The following is a 14,933-nucleotide window of genomic DNA, read 5'->3' on the forward strand; positions in this document are numbered from 1 at the left end:
TTGCTTAATTTTGCAGTCTAGGAATTTGCTCAAAGATAATATGATTGAATTGTTGTTTGAGGCCATCCACCATCTATTTAAAAGGTATCAAATTGTCATATTTGGTGGTATAGTCATCATTTAATTGATTGACTATGAGATGTTAATATCCATAGATATGTAAATATGTTATTTTCCATTGCGTATTAGTGTGAAGTCCAATGATAAGGGCTTCATATTGGACTATGTTATTGGTGCATGGGAAGCTTATTCTATATGATTTCAAAATTGAATCACCTTGAGGGGTGACAAAGAGAACTTCGGCACCTACTCCATGATTGGCATAGGACCCATCAAAATATAACTTCCATCTTGTGGAAGCTGCCAATGTAAATACTGGCCTATCAGGAAAATCAGTGAGTAAGGAATGATTATCTTGTACCAATTCTTCTGCCAACTAATTTGCTATTATCTAGCCCTTGATGGCTATTATGTCAACATATTCAATGTCGAACTCACTTAATATCATGACCCATTTGGCGATTCTACCTATCAATGAAGTTTTGCTTAAAATATATTTCATAGGACCAAAGCATGCGATAAGTTGAACCCTACAACTAAGCATGTAGTGTCTAATATTTTGATATGCAAAGATCGCTGCCAAGAATGCTCACTCTATGGGAGTATAATTCAATTCATATCCCACAAGTGTTCTACTGATGTAGTAGATAACCCTTTCCTTGTCTTGATCATCATGTTGCGCTAAGAGTGCCCCTAAAGATGAGTTATTTGTTGATATGTACAATAGCAGAAGTTCACCTGGTGTATGTGGTACTAAGACTATTGTTGACAAAAGATAATCCTTCAATGCTTGAAATGTTTCCTGATATTGCTCCATCCATTTAAAGGTTACACCTTTCTTGAGAAGGTATTGAAATGGCTGGCACTTATCTACCAATTGTGTTATAAAGTGCATGATAGATTGCAATCTCAGTTGTAAGCTCCTCAACTATTTGAGTGTGGATGGTGCATTTCCAGAATGCATTTCACTTTTGTTGGATCCACCTCAATACCTCTATTAGAAATAATGAAGTCTAATATTTTTCCAGCTATCACACCAAAAAAACACTTCTTTGGATTCAATCAAATGTTATATTGTTCCAGCCTATCAAAGATTTTGGTAAGAACACCAAGCTGGTCTTTTCTAGTTCTAGATTTTGCTAACAGATCATCAAAATAGTCTTCGATGATATCATGTATTATGTCATGGAATAAAGTTGTCATAGCCCTTTGGTAAGTGGTGTCACCATTCTTTAGGTCGAATGGAATCACATTCCAATAGTAGGTCCCCCGTGGATAGGTGAATGTTGTTTTATGTTGATCCTCTTGTGGAATTCTGATTTGGTTATACCTAGAGAAACCATCCATGAGTGATAGCATTTCATGTCCAGTTGTTAGGTCCATAATCATGTTGATGTTTGGGAGGGGGAAATCATCCTTTGGATAGGCCTTATTCAAATTTCTAAAGTCAATGCAGATTTTGATGCCCCTAATAGGTTTAGTTACTAGTACCAAATTTGATATCCATTCTGCATAGTCAAATGGCCTAATGGAGCCCACATCTAGGAGTTTCTATAATTCCACTTTAACTAACAAGGAAATTTGTGGGTGCATCATTTATGGATTTTTGTTTATAGGGCTTGGTTCCTGGAAGTAGTGGCAAATGATGTAGCACAAGTTGCAGATCTAGTCCCAACATGTCAGCATATGACCAAGCAAATTTTATTGGTCTTTATTTAAAGAACAAGATATATTAATCCTTTTCCTTAGGTCTCAAGGATTGGGCCAAATATATCTTATGTATAGTTTTGACATCCCTCATGTTGACTTCTTTTGTTTTCTCTACTAGCAAGGATGACCTTTCTTGGTCGATTGGGAGATCATATAGTATATCCATGCTTGTATTTTCCTCTTCTTCAGAATCTCCTAAATTAGAAGATGAGCTCGCCTCTTCAAAATACGTTGTTCTATCAAAGTCCATTGCAAAGCTACCTTAATGATCTTCATAAGGTAATCCTTCTCGTGCACCAAGAAATTATGCTATGGCTTCATCATTTTTGAACCAATCCAAGTGTGGTTGGTCTTGTTGCCCCCAGTCTATCAAATGTAGATACATGAGACAAAGGTATTTTCCTTCATTAGAATGAGGTGCTGCTAATATCATGCATGCCCTAGTATCAAAATGATGCCTCTAGGAATTGGGATCTATTGCCTTATCTTCATAAACAATGTCATTGTCAATAGGTGGTTAATGTTCATAAGACATGTCGACTACATAGGTGTTGTTTCTATGGAGAGACATCCATTCATATTCATGGGAATCAATTTTTGTTTCAATATATGTGTATATATCATATACCTCTTCATAACATTCATCGATCTCTTCAATGGAAGAGAGAGGAGTTTCCACAATATTGATTATCAATGGTATGTTTTCATGAATGGTAGACCCTTCTTCTGTTATTAAGATAGCACTCATATCTTGGATTAGAGGTTCTAGTCTTATAGTACTTGATCATTAGTGGGTACAATACTAGTCTCCATTACTAAATTGGTGTGAGATGATGGCGCAAGCCTAATATTTAATTCACTAGCAGGTGTTATAATCATCTATGTTACCAAATTCGTATGCGATGATGGTGCATACACCTGAAATAGTCACCGATGAGGAGGGACCTCAAAGAGATCAATTTGGACCAGTCAGCAAGAGTAAACACAACAAAAACACAAAGATATGATAGAGGTAATGCAAAATAGATTGTTTTATTGCATGGAATTTGATTACATCCAACAAGTAACAACTCGGTTACAACATACTGGCTCACAAGCCTGGTAGAATAAGTCACAACTAGAACCTTGAATCTTATGATCTATCTTTTATGCATAGTCTAGCTACTTGATTCTCTAATTAATTTTCATCTCTTGCATTCTAATGCATAATTATAAATATATATATCGATCCAAAGGATCCAGTCGACCCAAAAGGGATCAAAAATCAAAGAACAAGACCTAACATGAAAATAACAAGGTCATCCTCCACCAAGAGATTCCTTCAGAAAATCCAAATGATGAAATGTAGATCATGGGAAAAGGTCAGCCACACACCAAGGAATATTGAAATCAATTCCCAAGTCTCTTTAAGCTTCGAAAGGGGTTCTAGTAGATCACCAGAATAGGTCCAGGCAACCGATAATAGGAAACTATCATGGAAACCAGTAGTGATATCTTGATAAAAAATGATCCAAATGCAATTTGGTCTGGAAGCCACAAAGATGATCAAGTCTTCAAGTAGAATCCAACTCCACATGATCTGGTAAAACTGAGACACACAGAAAGGAAAACTAAAACTACAAAAAAAAAAAAAGGAAAATATTTGTGGTTGATGCAAGATTGTTGTGAATTGGGGATGCTCCTGCATCAAACATTCGAGGTTATTGAAAAAGTGAGGCTTTCAATTTGCCAAGGTCAGAGGGAACCAAGGTGGTCTACCTCTACGTAAGAAATCCAAGATGAATCTTTGACAGGTTTGTCCTTCCACTCCACAAGATATTCTTTATATTGACTACTACGGGTACTACACCCAATCCTATTGTCCAAAATATCTTCAATCTGATCTGGTTCCTTTCAGGGTAATTGTTTCTCCAAGTCTACAACATTGTCCTCATTGAATTTTGGTTCATGGTACTCATGAAGATTTGCAATGTTGAACACTGGTGAAATACTTAGACTATCTGGTAACTCCACTTTGTATGCATTTCCAAAACTAAACTTCCTCAAAATCCTGCAAGGTCCAAACTTCTTCATCTGCAACTTGTTATAAGTTCCAACTAGGAATCTCTCTCTTCTTAGATTTACCATCACTTCATTGTCGACTTCAAAATCCTTATGTCTCTTCTTCTCATCTTCCTTCTCCTTATACTTGTTCATGTCTTCCAAATGTTGCTTAACCTAAATATGCAATGCTGTCATGTGATCTGCAAAGTCTTCTACTTCTGAACTCCTTTGGTCTTCACTACTAATGTCTCTCAACTTTGATATACCTCTAGGTTGCACTCCGGTAACAATCTAAAAAGGTGTTCTTTTGGTATTTCTATTCACGGAATTGTTATAGGCAAACTCTGCTTGTGCAAGGATCAAATCCAAACTTCCGATTTTATCTCCCACTAAACATCTCAACAAGTTTCCTAGACTCCGATTAACAACTTTTGTCTATTCATCAGTTTGTGGATGAAAAGTAGAACTGAACTTCAAAACTGTCTTCATCTTCTCCCAAAGTGTTCTCCAAAAATAGCCAACAAACTTAGTGTCTCTATCTAAAACTATGCTCTTAGGTAATCCATGCAATCTTACCACTCCCTTAAAAAATAGGTTTGCTACATGCAATGCATTTGATGTCTTCTTACAAGGTATGAAATGAGCCATCTTCAAGAATCTATCGACTACCACAAATATAGAATCATTCCCTCTTGCTATCTTAGGTAATCCAAGTACAAAATCCATGCTTATATCCTCCCAAGGTCTTACCGATACTGTCAAAGGTTTATACAATCCCACATTTTGACTACTACCCATTGCAACTTAACAAAATCTACAACTCTACACATATCTCTTAACATCCTTATGAATCTGGGGCCAAAAGTATTGCTCACTCACCAATGCTACTATTTTGTCATTGCCAAAATGTTCAACTAATCCTCCACTATGTTTCTCCTTTATCAGATTTTCTCTCATAGAACTCTTAGGTATGCACAACTAAACTCCTTTGAATAACATCCCATCCTAAATGAAATAATCCAACGATTTGCTCATGTCTACCATAATTGATTCTCCACATGATTTCCAAGGTTCTACAAAGTCTGGTTCTTCATTATACAAGGTCTTCAAATCCTAAAATTGTCACTCTCATCTATGTCAGCAAATTCCTTCTCCTACTCAATGCGTCAATAACTTTGTTAGGTTTCCCACTTCTATGCTTCAACACAAAGGTATAACTCTGCAATAATTCTACCCATCTCATATGTCTCTAATTCAACTTACTCTGGTTGTTCAAATATTGCAAAGCTTGATGATCTATATACAACATAAACTCCTTAGGCAATAAGTAATGTCTTCACTTATTCAAGGCTCGAACTATGGCATAAAACTCTTGATCATACACTAAATATCTACTCTGGGCATCATTCAATTTCTCATTTAAATAGGCTACTGCTCTTCCTTCTTGACTCAAGATTACTCCTATTGCTATTCCACTTGAATCACAATCCACTTGAAATACTTTATTGAAATTCGATAAAGCCAACACAGGCTGCTTAGTCAATTTCTACTTCAATAGTTCAAAAAATTTGTTTTCTCTGATGGTCAACTTGAATTCCTTCTGATCTTCCCTCATGGTCTTAGTCATAGGGTTACAAACTGAACTGAAATTTCTGATAAACTTCAGATAAAAACTAGGCAATCCATGAAATGATCTTACCTCCCAATACTTTCCGGTGTAGGCCACTGAAAAATTTATTTCACTTTCCCACAGTCCATCTTCAAACCATCCTCAGATAACACAAATCCTAAATAGACTAACTCATCCTTCATTAAAGTACACTTCTTGATATTGATTGACAACTTTTCTTATCTCAATCTCTACAAAACTTGTCTTAACTACAACAAATGCTCTTCTTTTGTCTTACTAAAAGTCAGAATGTCATCCAAACACACAATAAAAAACTTACCCAAGAATTTCTACAATACCTCATTCATCAGCCTCATGAAAGCAATCGGTGCATTAGTCAATCCAAAAGGCATCACCCACCGTTCATACAGTCCTTCATTTGTCTTAAATTCTATCTTCCACTTTTTACCTTCCCTAATCCTGATATGATGATATCCACTCTTCAAATCTATCTTTGTAAAGTATTTCGTTCCACTCAAATAGTCCATTATGTCATCCAACCTAGGGAAAGGAAATCGATATTTCACTATGATCTTGTTTATTGCTCTTGAATCGGTACACATTCTCCACTCTACATTCTTCTTAGGTGCTAATATTGTTGGTACCACACAAGGTCTCAGACTTTCCCTGATCAAACCTTTCTTCAACAACACCTGCACTTGTCTATCTAGTTCCTCACTCTTTGTCGGTGTCAATTGGTGTGCAACTTTGTAAGGCAAACTATCTCCGAGAACCAACTCCAGAACCATTTTTTAATACTTCTCATAGTTGGCAATCCATCAGGTACATTATCTGAAATGATGTCCTCATATTTTGTCAGCAAATCTCTTATTTCTTCTGGGTGTTCTCCTTTAGATTTTAGTCTCCTAGTCTTCTTAGGAATTAAGGAATAGCTCGCATTCTCATGTCTCAGTCAATCTAGGAATTTCCTTCCATCTACTAAATAGATTCTAGCATTCATACAAACTTCATTCTTCAAAGGTTCCTCCAAAGGAAACAAGGTTTGCTTCAACACATTAGCCACAATAGTGTATGTATTCTTCCTCCCATCATGTACTACCTATCTATCAAACTACCAAGGTCTACCCAACAAAACATGACAAATATCAATAGGCATAACATCACACAAGACTTCATCATAATAATTCCCAATTTTTAGTTTCACCAAACATTGTTCACTTACTAATAACTTATGTTCATCGTGAATCTATGCTATCTGACAAGGCTTAGGGTTTTTCACTCTCTCTAATTTCAACTTATTCACCATATCTTCTGAAACAAGATTATCTAAACTACCACTATCAATAGCAACTTTACAACACTTACCAGATACCTTACATCTGGTCCCAAATAGATTCTTCCTCTAAAAGGGCTCTTCATCTCCTCTAGTATGACACAAAGCTCTCCTCATCATCAATAGTTCTCCATCTTCTAATTTATTGTCTGATCGAGTGGGGTTTTCTTCAACCACTACTTCTCTTCTAGTAGTTTTTGTCTTCTTACATTCGAATGCATGATGTCCTTCTCCTCCACACTTAAATTAGGTTCCTCTGAATTTCCTCTTGTCTTGTCTTCCAAAGTTCTCATTTTGGTAACCATCTGGTTCTCTCCTCTGGTAGAAATTTCTATTATCCTTCCAGTATGAATTAGCTTATTTGCTGACTTCCTTGTCCTTTCTCTGATCCATACTAGTTCCTCTTCCTCCTTGAAATATTCCTCTGGTAAACCTTCCACCTCTACCTCTCTGTCTCTGCTCATGTCTTTTGATTAACTTCTCTTCTGCCTTTAGGGATATGTTTAAGCCTCTTCAACACTCTCCAATTTGATCAAACTCAATTCATCTTGTATAGACATCTGCAATCCATTCAAATACCTTGCAACTTGTTCAACTTCATCATCAACATGTCCCGATTTGATATTCAACTTGTAAAATGCTTCAGTGTAATCCTTCACACTAGATTCATTTTGTCTCAAATTTTGCAACTTCTAGAACAAATCCACTTGATAATTAGTTGGCACAAACTTTAATTTCAACTTAGCATTCATCTGATCCCATGTCTTAATCTTCTCTTTACCTCTTATATGTCTATCAACTTGAAAATCCTCCCACCAAAGAGATGCATGACCTTTCAACCAAGTATAGGCATATTTCACCTTCCTCTCTTCTGCAGTGTTTTCAAAATCAAAATACTTCTTCATCTCCAAGATCCAATCCATCAATTCATCCGAATCTAATTTCCCATCATATTCCATGTTAGTCCCAACCGGTGCCGAGAGGGGAGGGGTGAATCAACACTCTACCAGTTTTACACAATTAAATTTTTTTACTCAAATATGTACTATCTTAATAATCATCAATACACATAATTACTATAGAAGAATATGCATGCATGAAAAGATATATAGTGACACCAAGATTTATCTCAACCATTCATGTTAGGAGATTATAAAGACATTTTTAGGTGCCACTCGGTTAAGGGATTTTGTTTAAGGCATATTAGTGCCTTTACCCTATTAAAGGTAGCCTGGTTAAAGGACTTAAGAACATTAATTAAGATGTCACCCGATTAAGGGATTTTACAAAGGGACCTGTTAAAGTTCACTCAGTTAAAGGATTTAAGTTGCAATGGTTAGAAAGAAACAAAAGGATGATCTGTTGGATTAGCTACTGATAGCTTGATCAGATCACAACGAGAATCATACTCTATCCATACTAGTTTTCTGCTTATACCTTTGGCTCTGCACTCTATTGGTCCTCTAACCATTGGATCTACACTCTACCAGTCCTCTGGCCCCTTGGCTCTGCACTCTATCAATATCCCTCATACACTCTCTACTCTTCTAAATATTCTTAGCACTTCCTCTCACTCTACTCTTCACTTGTGATCGCCTTCTACAAACTATTCTCTTTGCAAATTTTATGATCAAGAATTTTTTAATGAACTCAAAAATACTTTATACATTTTTTGTCGTCACCTCTAGGTGTTTCCTCAATCAAAGCAATCATAGATTTTGGTAGATTTAAAATTTAAATCTTCTCGCTCTTGCTCTACATGTCATGCAACGATTTCGCCAAGTACTCAACCAATTCTGCCACCACATCCCACAAAAGATAGTGACTTTTGGGTCAGGTTCAATCTTATAAATACGAACCAAAAAATATTCAGTGTTGGGTCCTACAACTGTCAACCCACCTATTTTCACAAAAAAATCCTTAAGAGGCCCATTTCTAAGATGGTTCCTCTGTGCACTGTATACTTGAGCTAGTGATTTGAAGTTAATGGGTTCCAGAAAATTGGTAAACTCATTAAGCCCAAAAGCACTTCTAAATTCCTCATTATTGATTTCAATGAGGGCTTTCCCATTTATATCCCTAATGCTCCTTGTGAAAGGATCATGATTATGTGCAATCTGAGTCAAGAGATCCATATCCATGAATACTCCTGGAACTACCAATTTCCCTACATCTAAATCCCAAATGCTATTCTACGGGGTTGGAGAATTTCTCATACCAAATCTGACCTTGAATAGCCCCAACCCAAACAACCCAACCTGTGGATCTCTCAACCAATTAACCTTATCATATAACCCTTCTCCTATCTTCAAACGAGGAGCTCTTGGCACTAATTCTTTTACTTTTGTTGCCTGATTAGTCACCAATGTCAACTATTCGAGAAAATTATCACAAATGGCCCTTCCTTGGTAATTAACTTTCCCTAAAAATTCTCTCTTTGGTGCCATCTTAAAATATGCAGGCAATTTAAACTATTACCCCAACTAGTTTTGTGACAAAATCAAGACCTCAATTAACACACCCTTCTAAGAAATTGCTACATAAGAGTACAATAAAACCTGTTTTTAGCTTGAAGGAATCCGCTCTGCAACTGAATGAACTAGCTCTGTATCTGAAGAAAATAGCTCTGTATCTACTCCTCTGCAACAATTCTTTGGAATGATACCTTTACTAAATCGATAGGAGATAATATATGGTACTCAGGCTCTTAACTGTGACATTGATACTACATGCTTTGGCCGTCCCTTAAGAATTGAATTCATGAGAGAATTCAAATTTTTGCTCCAACGGGTCACAACATACCTGCACATCTTTTCTCTTTCTCTCTTTCATTGTTTCACAGAGCATAAGTTTCGAGCAGTTTCTTTAAACAAAATCATGCCAACCGTCCAATCAAAGGAAACTTGATCGGCCTTTACACTGACTTAACAGCTTTGCCTTCGCGCTGGGCCGTACCTCCTTTTTGCCATTTCGTAGGCTTTATCCTCCGAGCACTTCTCCTTCGTGAAGCTACGCTAGGCGTTAGATGGAACTCTAACTGCTCGGCATTTAACTCTTACCGAGACCATCATCTTCTTCATTAACCACGCCTTTATCCTGACTGCTAACGGTCTTTCGCTATTTCGCATAGCTTAAACAACCTTCAACTTCGGGCCATGAAACAATGCAAAGCATTGGATCAAATTGGAGATGACCATCCTTTAAGGGGGACCTTTATGCTTGCTTTACTTATGATGCACTGTCATTGGTTACTGAATACCACATGGCAATCAACCATTAGCCTTGGAAAACTCTTCGAGTTTAGTTCAATGTCAGCCATGTGTCCTTCCCTTATAACCACTAGTTACACCTTGGTGGGCCCTCAACTTCTTCTACAACCACGTGTCCATGGACACATCACCATCTAGCATTACACTTGGACAAGCCCTTTTTCCTTTCGCTATTTCGTGAAACATATCCTTCGATTTTTTCACAACCACGAAACAACGCGAGCCCTTGGATCAAAATGGAGTTGATCTCCTTTTAACTTCATGCTTTATTTGTTTTCGGGGCCCAAAACATTTTCGCTCTTTCGCAGGGCATAAAATACGAGCACTTTACCTTTGTGAATTCATGTGGGCCGTTAGATTATTTTTTACTTGCTCGATGCCTAACAATATTAACTGAATCTGGTAGACGTGGGCCCTCTGACTCAACTCCATCCACCTGGCATCTAGTCACTTTTAAACTAACATGTTGACCTTTCATTTGCTAAGATGACACATTTGATTCTACCTCATCCTTGACACTTGCATCCGCCAGGTCATTTCTTATCCTGCGGCATGACTCACCTCTGGGATGCACCTTTTAATCCTTAGACCTATCCTGCTGACTATTGTGACCTTCTGCCACGTGCCATCATCTTACTCGCAATCTTGACCAACTACACTGCCTGCTTGGAGCGCCACGTCACTTCACTACTTCGCGAAAGCTAACTGTCAAGCATCTGCATCCTGCAAAGCTGCACTAACCATCAGATCAGATCGGACTTGATCACCTGTTATGGTCTTATAAAAAACTCCCTTTTCAGAGACTGAAAAACCTTTTTGCTGTTTCACAGAGCATAACCTTTGAGCATCTATCAGCCAAAAATAGCATGAACCGTCAGATCAGATTGGACTTGATCACCTTTGAGTCACTTAGAAAGTCTTCACTACAGGGTCCCACTAAATGCTTTCACCATTTCGTGAAAGGTATTTCACTTGCAAGTTTCAGCTACAAAATAACGCCAGTCGTTACATCTTGAACGAGACGAAGCCATTTTAAACCGGACCAAAAATGCCATTTAGAATGCATTTCCCTTTCACCATTTCACGAGTCTTAAACCACGTGCAACTTTGCCTAACAAAATAGCGAAAACCATAGATCCTTCTGAGAGCTGCATACAAATTACTGGGCTTGACAACATTAGGAAGAAAAAACATAAGGCATAAATTTTCACGATTAATTCGACAACCGCCTAGGAAAAAGACATGGAGGGACATCTCTTCTGACCCCAAGACCCATTACTTAAGTGGATAAAGTAATGAAGGAATAAAAACCAGAGAGTTTTGATCAAACATTGAACGATTTAAAATTAAAACCCTAAACCCTTAGGACCTAACACAGAGCTTGAAGTAGTTGATAGTGTGTCTAACTCAAAATTTCAAAAACTTAGCCAATTATGGGAAAAGAAAACCCATTTTTTAAATAGTGATAACAACGGCTCTGACTAGGGATGGTTGATCACAAGGTCAACACAAGAAAAACTCAGAAACTCTGGAGAAACAGTTCAAAACAACAAGAAGGAAACAAAATATATACAAACAAAGGACCTACTGTGCATGGACATCAAGAGAAATAATGTTTCAGGAATTATCCATGCACTGGATATTCCTGTACTTCATCATTCATATTCTTCACAAAATATGAATCCTTAACATTTAAATCACAGACTACAAAAGGGCCAATCCATAATGATTCAAATTTTTTATGCTTTCCCTTGTCCTATCCTTTTGCATTCCACTGAAGAACAATGTCATCAATTTGAAACTTCCTTAATGATGTCCTTTTATCAAAAAGTTATTTGGACTATAATTGAATCTTCTGATTTCTCTTATGAGCCAAAGTTTTGAGCTCTTCCACCTCCACAATTTGGATCATTCTGTTTTCCATTCGTTCAGATAGCTCCATATCCTCATTTTGCAAGAATTTATAAATTGGAAGAAGATTATTCACTAGCAATCTGACTTGAGTACCATAAACCAGTTCAAAAGGTGACATTCCAATGGCCTTCTTGACTATTATTCTATCTGCCCACAAAGCTAATTTCAATTTTTGATCCCAAGATCTCTTATTTTCTTCCAGGATTTTCTAGATGATGTTCAAAAGGCTTTTATTGCTGGATTCTACTTGTCCATTCCCCTGAGGGTGATAGGGTGAAGAGTAAGACATAAGTATTCCATGACTGGTACAAAATCCTACAAACTCTTCAGATTTGAAACTCATAGCATTATCCATCACCAATTTTGCAGGTATTCCAAATCTAGTTATTACATTATCCATTAGGAAATCAATGACAACCTTACTTGTAGCTCTTCTTGTAGGAATAGCTTCTATCCATTTGGTGAAATAGTCAGTGGCTACTATGATCCATCTATGACCTCTTCCTGATCTCTCAACAATTTCCCCAATAAAATCAATGCCCCACTAGACAAAAGGGGCTTCCACTATGACTGGATTTAGGGGTAAGACTCCTTCATACTTCAACTTGGATGAAAACTTCTGACAGGTGTCACATTTCCGGACATGTGCATGGGCATCTTTGAATAAGGTAGGCCAATAGTATCCAGCCTGGATTATCTTACCAGCAGTTGTCTTAGTAGAGTAATGACCCCTACATACTCCATCATGCATTTCAATCAATACCCGTTTAGCCTGGAATTCATCCAAACACATTAGCAATTCTCCATCTCTTTTTCTCCAAAACAAATCACCTTGAATGAGCACATATTTTTGTGACTTGATCTTCAAAGTTCTTTTCTGATTATGTGTCATTCCTTCTAAGAATTCAGCATCTCTTAAAAATCAAACTACCTCTAAATACCAAGGTTACCTCTCAATGCTAGTGACTGAAGTACTTTTGACTTCAACATTATGTATTTCAACATCCAGAAGATTAGACTCAGTCATGAGCTTAGCTAGACCTAAACCTCTCACAAATTTAGTGATCTTTATTTCCAAATCAAATTCTTGGATTCTATTAATCCATCTGCATCTTTTCCCTATAACCTCAGACTGGGATAGAATATCCTTAACTGTAGCATGTGGGACATAAGCAATTATATTTGCATTTATCAGATATGGCCTAAAAGCCTTGACAACTTTAACCAAAGCATAAGCTTGTTTCTCCATGGTTTCATATTTTAATTCTGTTGCTTGCAAAGACTTGCTGTAGAAAGCTATGGGATGTTCATATCCCTCATTATCCTTTTGTAACAATACTGCAGCTACTATATGATATTAAGCAAAAGAAAACAGAGAAAAGGGCTTACTGTAATCAGGAGATTTTAACATGGGTGCTTCTTGAATAGCCTTCTTAATTTCAGCAAAAGCTTCTGAGGCTTCTTGATCCCAAAAAAATTTTGGTATCCTTCTTGAGCAACTTGACAATGGGATTCACTATCTCTACAAAGTTTGCAATGAATCTCCTAACAAAATTCACTTTGCCTACAAAGGATTGAAAACCTTTAAGATTCTTTGGTTTGGGCACTTTGTTTATTGCTTCAATTCTTTCAAGGTCTATCCTTATCCCTTCCTTGGAAACAATGTGTCCCAATAGTTTTCCTTCAGTGACCCCAAAATGACATTTCTTTGGATTTAATGACACACCATATTCCAAGGCTTTATTGAACACCTTTTCCAAATGTCCACAATGATCATCAGCCCTTTTAGAGAAACAAGTTAGATCATCTTGGTAAACCACCATGATGATATTAATGAATTCTTTGAAGGCTACATCCATGGCTCTCTGAAATGTAGCTCCAACATTTTTCAATCCGAATGACATTCTCACATAGACATATGTCCCCCATGGAGTAGTGAAAGCAGTTTTAAACTGTTTAGATTCTTTCACTAACACTTGATTGTATCTTGAAAAACCATCCATCATGGATAAAAGATCACAACCTATTACTCTCTATAGCATAGCTTCCATATTGGGAGAAGAGTAATTGTCCTTTAAAGAAGCAACATTTAAATTCCTAAAATCCACACACAATCTAATGTCCCCGTTTTTCTTTCTTACTGGGACTAGATTAGAGACACATGGAGAATGCCCAATAGGTCTGATAATCCCCCCTTCTCTTAACTTAGTCAACTCTTGTTGCATCTTAGTTTCTAATAGGGGATTAATAGGTCTCTATTTCTATCTAAAAGGCTTAGCATCTGGAAGTAGAGGAACTTCATGTTGAAAAAGATCTTGTCTATACGCCTTTAGGTCTTCATAAGACCAAGTAAAAACATGCTTATATCTTTTTAAGAAATTAATAAGATTAGTCCTGACATGAGGGGGTAATTTCTTCCCAATGTATACTAACTTAGGGGATGATTCAATCCCCAGGTTTACCTCCTCTAATTCTTCCAACTTGGTGGTAGACTGCTAATGTAAGTGACTATCATTATAACTGAACATGCTTTCCAGCTCTACCAGCCCTTTAGGTATTTCATTGGTTTCCAACTAGACCACATCATTTCCAAACACTATTTCCCTACTATCAACCACCTCCACCAGTGCATTGCAATTAATAGAAAATGCACTAAAATGCTCAATAACATCCCAAACTGCATGTTTATATCTCTTTAATCTATCATTCTTGGATGCATATTTGGATCTTACCTGAGATACAACCAATTCTGAATCCCCTAACACTATCAACAGCTAGATTCCATGCCTTTTTGCAACCTCAAGCCCCAACAATAGAGCTTCATACTCTACAATATTATTTGTGCACTGGAAGGCCAATAAGAATGAATACTTAAAAGTTATACTTGACGGGGATACAAAAAGAACCCCTACTCCAGATCCTTCTTTGGGGCAAGCCCCATCAAAATACATTTGCCACAAACCATACTTTTGTG

The sequence above is a fragment of the Cryptomeria japonica genome, chromosome 7 (genome assembly GCF_030272615.1).
Source record: "Cryptomeria japonica chromosome 7, Sugi_1.0, whole genome shotgun sequence".
Taxonomy (NCBI): Eukaryota; Viridiplantae; Streptophyta; class Pinopsida; order Cupressales; family Cupressaceae; genus Cryptomeria; species Cryptomeria japonica.